Source organism: Onychomys torridus, chromosome 8, assembly GCF_903995425.1.
Source record: "Onychomys torridus chromosome 8, mOncTor1.1, whole genome shotgun sequence".
Lineage (NCBI taxonomy): Eukaryota > Metazoa > Chordata > Mammalia > Rodentia > Cricetidae > Onychomys > Onychomys torridus.
In genome coordinates, this window is record NC_050450.1 from 54048596 (window position 1) to 54061985 (window position 13390).

Sequence of the window (13390 nt, forward strand, 5' to 3'; positions counted from 1 at the left end):
TTCTGTGGATTGCTAGCAATATAATCCCATCACTCAGTTCTAGTTAGTATTATCATTATTTAAGATAATGTTATTATCATTATTTCCCTTCCTAAAACAGATGCCATAAAGGCATTCTATGAATTACCTCTAGTTTTTACAGTGAACTAGGTATTGTTCTCAGAATTTGACATCCATTGTCTTATTTGATTCTTGCAATAATTGTGAGAGGAAGATGATTGGTTCTGTGCATGCTTGGTACCCTCAGGGGTCAGAAGAGGACAGTGGATCCTCTAGAACCAGAGTTACCTTCCTTTGTGAGCCACCATGGATTGGTGGGAATTGAACATCAGTCTTCTGGAAGAGCAGTAAGTTCTCTTAAACACTAAGCCATTTATCCAGACACACAGAGGGAATGATTTTGAGTAGAACAGTGGACCCTGACCACACCTTTCTTTTGATTTCTTGCCAGTGGTTTTATTCTCTACACACTCTGTCATGATGTGCTAACTTGTCACAGGCAACAAAGCTACAAGGCCAAACCACTATGGACTAAAATCAACCAAACTATAAACCAAATATTTCTTTTATTTGTAAGTTGTTTGCCTTGGGTATTTACTACATTTCCTGAAAACTCACTAACACTGCAAATAATCATATCTGTCTTTTGAAGACTGAGGTAATAGTTTTAATGTGTATGTGTGTGTACCAGTGTGTGCCTTTGAGGATGCCCTCGGAGCACAGAAGTATCAGATCTCCTGAGCTGGAGTCACAGGCCCTTAGGAGCCACCAAGCACTGGTGCTAGGACATGAACTCTGGAGTTCTGCAAGAGCAGGATGTGTTCTTGACCCCTGAGTAATCTCTCCAGCTCCCACGGATGGGCTTTAAACTCATGAACTGTGGTGTGTGACCGAGATCAGTGACCACAGGACTGCGTTAAGACATTTGCTTAAAACATCCAATCACAGGCTCTGCCTCTGAGAGACTCCAATTTAAAGGGAGGCATAAGTGATGTGGTTTTAACCTGCTTCTACTGTGTACTGCATGCCCAGAATGGCGTTAGAACAGGCCTCTGTACTTTTGTTCAAGCACTTTCAATCAGTTAAAATATTCTGAATCTATACTAGTCATTATCTCCTGTGCTTATATATACAACAAAATATGCAAAAAAAAGGGTGAGGAAGAAGTAAAAATGAAAAAGAATACTTTAAAATACATGTAACATATTAAATAAAGTTCTCATTAAAGTACAATGGACACTGAGTCTGAACAAATATTGTTTTACTATTCTGAGATATGGAGACTTTTAAGGTCTCCTAATTTTATTTTTCATAGTTTTAACCATTGTCAAAGTAAAAAGCCAAAACATACCTCACAAAAACTCCAAATGGACAAATTACATTATTGGTCACATATTTATTTTTTTAATATCATCTGTGGCTATTAATTTCCATAGTCTCACATGTGAGTCAGTAGCTCCTGCAAGCTAATCATGATGTAGTTTTCATTTTTAATAATTTTAACCAATAGTCTCCCAATGAAAAGCACTAAAATGTTCCCTGTAGAATATTTTATATGTTGATTCTTGCCCATTAGGAGTTAGAGGCTGCCAACATTTTTCATTAGATTTAATAACATCTCATAAAGTACTTGATAGAGTGCTGTGTGACTGCTAACTGTTAAAAAGGTTTTTTCATGTTCTAGATCTATACACCTATATATGCATACATATGATCTTTGCATATACTGTGTAAAGGACTTGATTATGGATATACTTCAGGGTCTGGGGATAGAGCTCTGTTGGTAGAGTGCTTGACTAAGCATGTACTAAATCCTAGGCTGCAAGCTGGCCACTCAGTGGGTAATAATGCTTGAGTTTGATCCTGGAAACTACATGATGGGAGAAGAGAATGGACTCCCTAAAGTTGCCTTCTGACCTCCATACACAAAAACCTGTTGGCACAGGTATGTGGCACCAACTCTAATTGGTCTTAATTAAAAACCCAGAGCCAGATATCAGGATAAATGCTGCAAGATCAGAGAGACAAAGGAACAAGCCACAGCCACCCATCACCTCACCAACTCCTCAAAAAAGGATTGAGTTCCAGTCTCCGCCCAGCCATATTACTTCCTGTTTCAAACTCCCTAGTGCTAGGATTAAAGGCGTGTGTGCCTCCCAATTACTGAGAGCAAAGGCATGAGACCCCAAGTGCTGGGATTAAAGGTGTGTGCCACCACTGCCTGGCTTCTCTGGCTAACTAGTGGCTGGCTTTGCCCTCTGATCTTCAGGCAAACTTTATTTGTTAGAGCATACACAAAATATCACCACACAGGTACACACAATACATAAATAAATTAATAATAAATTATTTAAATATACTAATTGATTCATCAATCAATATTCTTCATTCCAGCTTCAGTACTATACAAAACTGTAATCCTATCGCTTGGAGGTAGAGGCAGGGGAATCAGAAGTGAGTTCAAGACTGGCCTGGGCTATGACAACAAAATAGAAAATGTAGTTCTGCCATGTTTACATGGATTATAACTCACATCATTAAGCTGACATTGCTATGCAGGGAACTTTTTAAATTAGATGTGCATTTTACTAGGGTTTAGTTAAAACCAAGTTACATAATTCACAAACCTGTTGAACTAAATAAATGTCAACTTGTCTGTCTCAATAGGTTTAGAACAAGCAAAAATATTGTTTTGTTTTTGAGAGAGGATCCCATGTAGCCCAGGCTGGCCTTGAACTCACTTGTTCCATGAGAAGGATCTCCCCTTTCATTATAATGTTTCCCAAGTCCGCTCAACACAGGAGCCAACTGAGTCTGTTATATTTGGTCCCAGGGAAGCCAGATTGCCTGCATACTAGAAATGCACTCTGTCTCCTCTTAGTTCTCCCCTTCTCCCTTGGCAAATGCTCATTTGTAGAAACTATTTGTTGGCGTGGTCCAGGGTTCAGACCTCATACCTCTTTATTTTCACTCATTGTCTCAGGGCTTAGACATTTGTTATTTCCTATGCCTGGAAAACTTCCCCTGCACACAAGACTTGTTCCTTAACTTTGGGTCTGAATTCAAGGTTGTTTTATCTGTTAATCCTTCCCTAACCATCCTACATAAACATCTTACCTAATTAATTTTCTCCACTTATCATTACTCAACCTTCTTATTACCTGTGCATTTATTTATTCATTGTTCAGCTTTCTTCACAAAATAGTCTTGTGCCAGAGCATTGCATGTATAGTTCCCTGGTGTAATAGTCTTGTAAGTGCCAGAGCATTGTGTGTATAGTTCACTGCTATATCCTTAGCTAATGGTATAGCATTGGGCACAGACGAGGCAGCTGGAAAAAATTTGTGAAGTAAATGAAAATGGATGGTATTTTTCTATTACTTCCTCGGCTAAGTTAGACATCTTTTTATTTTTAAAACGTGTTTTGGTTGGTCTGTTCAAAAGTGCTATGCCTCTTCCCAATTGCCAGCTTAAAAAATTAAATTGCTAAAAGGATATTTTATTAGAACTGTCAACTTGAGGTTTGTGGACTCCAAGGCTGCCTCTCTTCGCTCCCTGAATTTCAGAACAAAATGTTTCCCGTGGGAAAAAACCTCAACTCCCATCAGATTTTCATAGGTGCATTGTGCAATTCAAAGTTTTGAGTTACTCTGATCTTCCTTGAATATTGTTCAACTAAAGCCCAACGCGTTTAACAGGAATCTTATCAAGGTCCCAACCAAGCCACCCAATCTTGGAAGCGAAGTTCCTCGGAATAAAAACAACAAAAAAACAAAAAACAAAAAAACAAAAAAAACAAAACAAAACAAAACAAAACAAAAAAACCCGCAGGGCGGTCTCCTCCTAAACTGTCTGATCAGTCAGCCCAACTGTCCTCGGGATAGACACTTCCGCCTCGGCCAGGCTGGTGACCTGTCAACCGCTCACGTCTCTTGACGTCTGAATTAATGATTGCTTTAACCAGCATTGTGAAATGCTTTCTCACTAACTACGATCCTTTCAGCGCCAAGGGCTCTGAGAACACGCTCAGTTTTTCACGCGTGTGAACATACCATGTTCCCCTCGCCCCCGCCTTGTTTCTTGGGAGACGTCAACCCTTCTAACCATGGGGCAGGGAGAGGACACCCCTCTATACTGTTGCTGTCCAGTACATCAGCTACTCAATACTGAACTCCTGGATTTGGACAGGAGGCTCAGTCAACCCGCTTCAGTGTCATGAGGTGACAGCCGTGGCCCAGCGCAGGACGGCCAGAAAATGGACGAAAGGCTGTGGCCGCTATGTGGGTTAGAATGGAGGTCCGGCCGGGACGTTTAGTGATGGAACCACCCGCTGGCCGCCCTGGATGGGGGAGGCACAGGCCCCAGGCGATGAGCTGCGGCGCTTTTCGAGAGCCAATAGGAAAGCCGGCCTCAGGACGCCCCTCACACGCCCCGCCCCTTGCTCCGCCCCTGCGCCGCGCGTCACCAGGGCCGCGGAGGCGCGCAGCTGTCCAGCTTCCGGAAGTGCTCCAGAACGGGTGGCTCGGGCAGAGGTAAGTGGCTGAGTTGGGCGGGCGGGTGGAGTCGCCTACGCCTGGGGTCTATCCTGCTGTCGCTCCATCTCGCTAACTGTCGGGAGCGAGCTGCGGCGGAGACAGCGGTCCCGGCCCCCCTCCAGTAGCGCTCGCTGGCAACAGGCGCGTGCGGGGGAGGGGTTGGGGCGGAACGGAAAGTGTGCTCTTCCGGGTTGCCCGCCCCAGGAGAAGGGTTCAGACGGTGAGACTCGGGGCTCAGGTTGCAAGGCTGGGTGGCCAGTCGCTAGTTACCCCACCCTCAGTGACAACTCCAGACGCACCCCGCAAATGCCCCAAAGTCTGCCCTAGTGCTTCCTGGGTTTACTCTGCTGTCGCTTGGGAGCCATGGAGGAACCAGATCTGTAAACTTTTAATACTTATGGGGCGGTCAGGAAGGTCACTTATATAGCGCGAGCAGAGCCTACAGTGAGCTGATAAACAAAGCTACCTACGTGCGTGTAACTTGCTTGTGACCTAGACGCGCATTTCATTTCGGTTTCTTAAAGCGTCAGTAATAACTGATAATCGTTGAGTTCCTTCTGTGAAGAGAATTAAGTCCTCATTTGGGTAAAGTCCCATAAGTCTCTCTATAATTTAATTTTGAGTAAATGGACGTCTTGCCATAAATGCTTGGGGGTAGCTAGCAGTTGGCCTTTACTGCACAGAGCAAGTAGTATTAGTTGGGTAAGATTTAAATATGTAAGATTTAGTGCTAACGTTTTCTGAATATTCTCCAAAATAGTTTCAAGAACTAAGTGTGACTAAGGTTATGGGTGGAAATTTTGCCAAGTGAAATTCTGCTGTTTTTGTAAAACCCAGGAAATAAGTTCATTTAGATAGCGAAGGATTTTTGTATATTCACTTCTAAAAAAGATTTCTTTGTAAGTTTTCCGTCTAAACTAGTGGTTCTCAACTTTCCTAATGCTGCTCGACCCTTTAATACAGGTCCTCACGTTATGGTGACCCCAAACCATAAAATTATTTTGGTGCTAATTCATAATTGTAATTTTGCTACTGTTATGAATAGTAATATAAATATCTGTGTTTTCTGATGGTCTTAGGCGACCCATGTGAAAAGGTCATTCGACCCCAAAAGGAGTCGTGATCCACAGGTTGAGAACCAGTACTCTAAGCTCAGAAAGTTTGGTTTACTGTGATTTCATGATCATTTTGTGTGAAAATACCTTTAGATTTTCATTGTGATGTCTTTTGACTACTAATTATTAATTTCTACAAATTAGGATTTCAAGTTCCCTTATTGGTGTTGATTTCTAATTTAATTGTGCTGTGTGTGCTGGCTGGTTTTATGTCAAGTTGACACAAGCTTGAGTCATCTGAAAGGAGGGACCCTCAGTTGAGAAAATGCCTCCATAAGATCTGGCTGTAGGGTATTTTCTTAATTAGTGATTGACCAGGGAGGGCCCAGCCCATTTTGGGTGGGGTCATCCCTGGGCTGGGGGTTCTGGGTTCTATAAGAAAGCAGGTTGAGTAAGCCAGGAGGAGTAAGCCAGTAAACAGCACCCCTCCATGGCCACTGCATCAGCTCCTGCTCCAGGTTCCAATTCTGCTTAAGTTCCCGTTCTGAGTTCCTTCAGTGATGGACTATGATGTGGAAGTGTAAGCCAAATAAACCATTTTCTCCCCAACTTTTCTTTGGTCATGGTGTTTCATCATAGCGATGGTAACCCTAACTAGGACACAAATTGATACCAGCATAGCGAGGTATTGCTATGACAGACTTGACCATGTTGTTTTGGGAGGATTATGGGAAGACTTTGGAACTTTGGGCTAGAAAAACCATGGAGTATTCAAAGCTTGGTGAGTTGTTCTGTGGGAGCTTGGAACATAAGAATTTTGAGAAAAATGCAGATGATAGAGGCTTAGCTGGTAAAGTCCTAGAGGGAAGTTTGAGAGTCAGTTAAAGACTGTATCAAGGCTGTTGCATATTTTCAGTTAAAAATCTGTGGTTCTGGGGCTGAAGAATCAGCTGTGGTTAAAAAGAGACCAGAAACACTAAAATGGTGATTCTTAACCTGTGGGTCGAGATTCCAGGGTCAGTGACCCTTTCACGGGGGTTGCTATCAGATATCTTTCGTATTAGATACTTACGTTATGATTTATAATGGTAGCAAAAATACAGCTATGAAGTAGCAACAAAAATAATTTTATGGTTGGAGGTCACCACAACATGAGGAATTGTATTAAAGGGCCTTAGCATTAGAAAGTTTGAGAACCACTGCCCTAAAGTATAACCTTCGCTTTTCTGGGACAATTGATGCTGGTCAGTTGTAGCTAATAAATTAGTGGTGGTTAAGAAGAGACTAGTATCACTGATGTGCAATGTTCTGGGGAAGTGTTTTCTCAGGGTCAGTACACAGAAGCTGTGTTCAGAGGTGGCCAGGGTACTGTCTTTTTCTGGCAGCTGAACCTGGTGGTGCTGATTTTGAAGGCATGAAGGGGTCAGGAAAAACAGCTGAGGTTTGGCACTGTGAAAGGCCTGGTTAGGCCCTTGGAGAAGGTGCAGCATCAATAGCCTTTGAAGCCCTAGAATTGAAGGGGTCGGAGAGGCTACTTGATTTTACAGGAGCCCATAGTTGAGAGGCTTTGAACTTTTAAGAAATTTTTGATGATGATGATGATGATGATGATGATGATGGAGACAGTGTTTCTTTGAGTAGTCCTGGCTGTCCTGGTACTCGCTCTGTAGACCAGACTGGCCTTGATCTCACAGAGATCCACCTCTCTCTGCCTCCTGAGTGCTGGAATTAAAGGCATCCCCACCACCGTCTGGCTTGAGATTTTGAAGTTTTTATAAAGACTTTGGATTTTAAAGGAGGTTGAATATTTTAAAGAGACTAGACTTTTTTGTTTGATTTTTGCCTTTTGTTGTTGTTGTTGCAAGTTTTTTTCTGTTCCACCAGCCAATTCCCAAATAACCACACAGAGACTTACTAATTATGAAAGCTTAGCCAATCGCTTAGGCTTGTTTCTCTCTAAGTTAGCTCTTCTGACTTAAACTAACCCATAGCTTTTAATCTACATTCTTTTATGTGGCTCTTTTGGAGAGTGTATTAGTGATTCTGAGGATCTGTTATCTTTTTGAGGGATGTTGCTGTTTGTTAGAGCAGGCAGTGTACTTACTCTAGGCTTTAATTTATGCTTTGGTAGAGCAAATCTTTGGAAGAAGCAGGGTGATTCCCCACAGCTTTCCAAGTTGATGAAATGAAACTACTGCCTGTGGATCTGGTAGCAACTTGCTTTTAGGTTTTGTTAGGGCAGGTGCAAGTGGGCCTTCCTGGCCTCTGTCCTTGTCATTCTTAACACATGGCCTTCCTTCTGTCTTTGGATGTCTTTTCAGCCTGCATGATTAAAAATTTAGTGCCTCATTCCTGCCTGGCCTTTTGTGCATGTTGTACTCTTCGTTAGACCTTGGTGTTTCATCCTGGTGATTGGCAGTCTCAAGCCTATACCATGGCTGAGGGGGACACCCCATATAGACATCTGTCCCCAACCCCCATCCCCAAAGTCCCTCCATGCCTTGTTCTTCAGAATCCAGTCACTCCAACGGCTTTTAGTTCTGTTCCTTTGCCTCAGCCTTTGAGACCACTGCACCACTTGAACTTGAGCTCCCTGCACTGTGGCTGCAAACTTGTCCACACATAACCAGCCATATGGTCTTGGGCTTGCCTCAGCAATTTCTCTCAGGACTGCATTCTCAACCGCTGTGTGGAGTGCCTAAAACTAACTGTCTGTCGTACATGCTTTCTCTAGCTTGGGAGTTATTTAGTTGTCTAACTAGTCATTTTGCCAGGGCCAGAAATGGAATTCCCCAAATATGTATTTTTACATCAGTGCCACTGAGTACTGTAAGGGTTAAAGGACCAGCCAAATAAATCCACCCTGGCCCTGAAACCAGAGCTAGTGAAAGAAACACACACACCCTGGCCCTGAAACCAGAGCCAGTGAAAGAAACACTCTAGCCCTGAAACCAGAGCCAAAGAAACACACTTTGACCCTGAAACCAGAGCCAACTTTAGTTGGCACCTGACCAACTAAACCAACCAATCCCTGAGCACAAAATCTCCCTGGGAAAAACTCCACCCCTAAGAAGCCCTGTATAAGCCCCTCTGCCTGTTCAGTTATGGGCTGTCCTTCTCCATCCTGGCAGAGGCAGCCACTCTCCTGGATTCCTCCTTCCTGTAGGGAAAAGGGACTGGCTAAAGAAACTCACCCTGACCCTGCAGCCCCGAACCAGTGAAAGAAACACAGCCTACATCTGGGACCTGAGCCAGAGAAAGAAACCCTTTATCCCTGAACCCAGAACCAAGGAAACATGCCCTGAAACACTCTTTGTCCCTAGATTCAGAGCCAGTGAAAGAAATATGCCCTGGCCTTAGACTTAGAGCTAAAAAGCTAAGAAAGTCCAGTGAAAGAAACACAGTTTGGCTCTGAGATCAGAGCCATCTCTGCCCCTGAATCAACTGACTAGTAAAACCAAACTAATCATAACACAGTAAATCAAGCACCCTGACCCTGAAGCCCAGAACCAGGGAAAGAAACACACCTTGGATCTGGGACCTGAGCCAGAGAAAGAAACACTTTATCCCTGAACCCAGAACCAAAGAAACATGCCCTGACTCTGAGACCAGTGCCAAAGAAACACTCTTTGTCCCTAGAATCAGAGCCAGTGAAAGAAATATGCCCTGGCCTTAGACTTAGAGCTAAAAGGCTAAAAAAGCTAAGAAAGTCCAGTGAAAGAAACACAGTTTGGTTCTGAAATCAGGGCCATCTCTGTCTCTAACTCAAAATACTAACCAATTCCTGAGCAGAAAAAACTAACCAATCCCTGAACAGAAAATCTCCCTGAAGAAACTCTGCCCCCAAGAGATCCTATATAAACCACCTTGCCTGTTCAGTTGGGGGCTGTTCTTTCCCACCCTGGTAGAGGCAGCCACTTCCCTGAACTTCTCCTTCACAAATAAATCTCTTTCTCAAAAGAGTTTTGGGTGTGAAGATCTTCATTTGCAGATGCAGAGAGGAAAAACTTTGCTAAGATATCCCTTAGTGGACTGAGCAGAAAAATCCTTATAGAGTAATCCCTTAGGAGGCTGAGCAAGGGGGAGCTGAACAGAAGAACTTTGCTGAGACCTCCCTTAGGGGACTGAGCAAGGGGGAGCAGAAAAAGTAACAACTTTTCTCAGGAGTTGGAGGAGATTTCTACATTTCTGCAGGGGTTTCCATTTTAGCAACATCTTGGGCTGGAGAAGAACCAGAGCTCTGCTGGGAAGCCCCCTTAAGCAAAGCTCAGCTGTAGTGGCTCTCCAGGAGAGGAGCAGGATTGCTGTATCTTTCGGGGAGACTGTACCTCACCACACCAGGTATAGCCTGACTCCTGAACAGTCAGTTTACTTTTCCCTCCAGAGCTGAGCTGTCCTAGCAGCTCCAGATGTTGCCTGACTCCCGAGCAGTCAGGACACCTTTCACTCCAGAGTTGCAATATTCGCCTAAATTTGGTGCCGAAACCTGGGATAGACTCTTGGTGCCTGTGCTCTCCCCTTGCGGTCTGAGCCACACTAGGACTCTATCCCTCATCTCCAGTGTATCTGCAGCGGACCCAACTTCCAGCTCACCAATCTCTCAGTGTTCCAACAAACAGCAGCAATTAGGTGAGTTCCCCCTTTAGGTGATGAACATTTCCCTGGGTCTGAGGACTGTTGAGTGTCCGGCACCCCTCTAGTACTCTTGAAGCAGAGTTACCCCCAGCTACGGTCTTTAAGGCTATGGCAGGCCCTCTTCGCCTGACTCCACTCCTCCACCCTTAGAGCTGCAATCAGGCAGTTTTAAGTTGTAGCATCCCTTTCTGTCTTCCCTTGTTTTCCCACAAAAGGAGCTACAAAAGTCTCCCTTTTCCAGCCCTTTCCTCTGGATGAGTCCGTCCCCCTAGAGCTTGGCTTTCTCTTGCCTTCTCGCTTCTACAGAAGCCCTGGTACCAAGCACCCGAGTCTCTCCACTCGCTTAGCAAGGCTAAGCTTGCTACACTGGACCCCTGTTGAGTTGGGTGATGACCCTCTAAATGGCTTGGTCCCCGAGTCCTCCCTGAGTCCAGGGGACACTGGCGATTACAGGCTGCAGTGACCTTTTCCTTCACTTCTCATCCATGGGAACTCTGCATGCCATACCCTCCCATTCCCCTTTGGGATGCCTCCTAGAAAATCTCAAGCCTTTATACTTGGCATCTGATTTGAAAGGCCCTAAAATTGTTTGCCTTTGCAATAAAGTTTGTCCTCAATATCCCTTAGATAACCAATCTAAATGGCCTCATATTGGCCCATTAGATCCCAGTATTATTCAGGATCTTTACAACTACTCTGAGCAATCGAGGAAATGGAAAGAGACCTTCTATGTTAAAGTTTTTTCTTACCTTCGCTCCAAGCCTTCTTTCTGTGCCTCCTGTTCCCCCCACCCAGCTCCTGCTAGTTATGAAGTCAGAACAGGATGCATCTATTTCCTTTGATCCAGCTAATGAGCCTCCCCCTTATAGACCAAACCCCACAGCTCCCACTTTTCTGGTCCCTTCAGTTTCCCTTTCTCCCTCAGTGACAGGTCGTCCACCAGGTCAACTCTCCCTGACAGCCTCTAGTCCTCCCACTACTCATTGCCACTCTACCTTGGGACCTCCTGTCCCTCCCTGACCAGTTCTCCCTTTGTGAGAGGTTGCTGGGGTGGATGGTTTAGTCAGGGTACATGTTCCCTTCTTATTATCTGAGCTCTCCCAAGTAGAAAAAGATTAGGGTCCTATATTGCCAATTCTTCCACTTTTATTAAGGAATTCCAGTACATTACCCAATCCTGTGACCATACCTTTCACAATGTTTATATGATCCTAAACAACAATCTCCTCCCAGAAGAGTGTATTTGAGTCTGGGATCAGGCTAGGGCCCATACCAATGATGAACTCTATCAATTGGATAATACCTACCCAGTAGGGGTTCGGGTAGTCCCTAATCAGGAGCCTGGATGGGATTATAATACCCCAGGAGACATCCTAGCTAGGAATAAGATTTATAACTTGCCTCCTAGCTGGTCTCCACAGGGCTGCCTGTTATGAAGTTAACTTTTGGATCACCCATTACTGTTCTTTCTCTTCACCACCTGTCATACCTTTTAACTTACCAAGGGCCTTCTAACATTATCTCCCTCCCGAGTTCTCTCCCTTCAGGTAGCATTGGTAGAGGATGCAACACGGACTTTTCAACCATGTCCACCTCTTAACATTTCAAATCTTCTCCCCCAACAAGTTCTGGCATACTGCCCATCACACTCAGGCATCGAGACCCTAGAAGAGTTATTACCTTATCTTATACATACATAGGAAGGAGCACTACCTCAGGCCACTTATACATGCAGAGCCTTCCGATATGAAGTAGGATGTGCTGTTGTTCCAGACACCATAGTGGTCAAAACACGAGCCCTTCCAGCCTACATCACAAATCAGCAGGCTGGATAAATAGCTCTTACTTGTGCCTATCAATTAGCAAAGGGACAGTCCCTGAAACTATATACAGACTACCAGCCTGCCTCTGGTCTCAGAAGAAGAGACCTCACAGTCCTGTCAAGACTCAAGCCCCACCCTACTGGGTCATGCCCTACCTCTTCTTATACTTCTTCCCATTCACTCATATTGCTATCAAACTCTGTATATGGAGATTTGAGATTCAGGAGACATGCCCAGAAGTTCAACCAGACCACTCATGTAGTAGGTAGGGTCTGGAGACTGCTCACCCACAGATTGTCAAAAAGATACTTATCCCTATAACACCAAAGTGAATTGCTAGAACACCTGTCTCCTATGCTTGCTTCCTCCATGATCAAACTAAAGATTACTGTAGATGCTGGTCAGAAACCTATGGAGGCTGTCTTTATTGGTCTTGTAAAAGACATTATGCACATTCAAGAAAACACTCTGCATTTTATGAAGAACGGGGAATCTTTTACATCCTGACTAAGGACTCAAGGCATCCCAGATGGGAAATGGGAGTCATTGGGAAGGTTTACCATAGCATTGATCAAACCCACCCACCAGATATGCTAAAAATACAGAGGGTACATATTCCACTCTCTCAACTCCTAGGTATAGACACAGTAGAAGAAGTGGTCCAAAGGCTCTTACACCCTTAATGCCACTCTTTGTTGATGCTGTTGATTCCACCTCCCTGTCACACCATCTCTTGTTTCAGACCCTAACTACTGCATATCAGTTACTGAATAATGCTCAGCCTGACCACTTTGGAGAATGCTGGTTGTGTGTCCCTCCAGGGTCACAATCTCATCCACTGTTTGTGGCCTCACCTATTGTCCTGTTAGAGTCTCTCACCTTGCCACTTGTTAATTGCTTCAAGCCAAATGTTACTACCACCTCTTATCTTTCTCACATCCCTCTCTTTGGCATCACAGACTGCTTTAACTCCTCGGGAACACACTTTGTGGGTACTTTGGATTCTGCAGACTGCAATAATACCATTACCCTTGGTACTATCACCCAGCCCCTATGTCCAATATTCACAATGCCTTTATTCTCTGTGATACTCGAGTTTATCACTGCTTACCTGCTTGGTGGTCTGGGACTTGTGCCATGGTATTCCTGTTTCCTAAATTAGGGGTGGTACCTGGTGAAGAACCCTTGCCACTTCCCATTGCCAAGTTCATAGCAGCACAGCATGACAAATGAGCAATCCAAGTAAATCTCTTAAAAGAGTTTTGGGTGAAGATCTTTCACCATTAAGGAGCAGAGTCTCTGCTGGGAAGCTCCCTTGGGAGCAGAGCAGAGCAGAGCAGAA

General features: G+C 44.3%; 1 protein-coding gene across 2 annotated transcripts in view; it reads left to right on the forward strand.

The window, feature by feature from the left end:
* Positions 1–4465: 4465 nt before the first annotated feature.
* Positions 4466–13390, forward strand: part of Znf18 (zinc finger protein 18) — a 29419-nt gene continuing 20494 nt past the window's right edge. For both annotated transcript variants that reach the window (XM_036196933.1, XM_036196934.1), the window contains exon 1: positions 4466–4532. The gene's annotated coding sequence lies outside the window, so the exon portion shown is untranslated. The remainder of the gene's footprint in view (positions 4533–13390) is intronic.